The sequence below is a fragment of the Mus pahari genome, chromosome 11 (genome assembly GCF_900095145.1).
Source record: "Mus pahari chromosome 11, PAHARI_EIJ_v1.1, whole genome shotgun sequence".
Lineage (NCBI taxonomy): Eukaryota > Metazoa > Chordata > Mammalia > Rodentia > Muridae > Mus > Mus pahari.
This window is the reverse complement of record NC_034600.1, coordinates 75,427,747-75,428,253: the sequence shown is the minus strand read 5'-3', so window position 1 is coordinate 75,428,253 and position 507 is coordinate 75,427,747.

Sequence of the window (507 nt, the reverse complement as noted above, 5' to 3'; positions counted from 1 at the left end):
TTTATTACTGACCTCTGTACTACTGACCTATTTATTACTGACCTCTGTACTACTGACCTATTTATTACTGACCTCTGTACTACTGACCTATTTATCACTGACCTCTGTCCTACTGACCTCTTTATCACTGACCTCTGTATTACTGACCCATCTACTACTGACCTCTTTCCTACTGACCTCTCAACTCTCACCCCAGTAGCTTCCCTTTAGTCAAATTATTTTGAGTACTTTGATTGTGCCCTTCAGTAGTTCATCCTAATTATATCCCATCTAGTTTCCAGGTTTTAAGAAGAAATTGGAATCCAGCAACGGTTTTAGAGTGGCAAAGTCTCCGATAGCTTCGGATGGAGGGAAATGAGAAGTAAGCCTGGGGTAGCCACAGCCCTCCGCTGACCATCAGCCTGATCTGAATTCGCTTTTCTCCTTGGAGGGCCCAGTGCGATTCAGCACAGTTGGCTCGATATAATGTTGCTGCTTCTCCAAAGCACTGGCCCCATTCCGTATGGA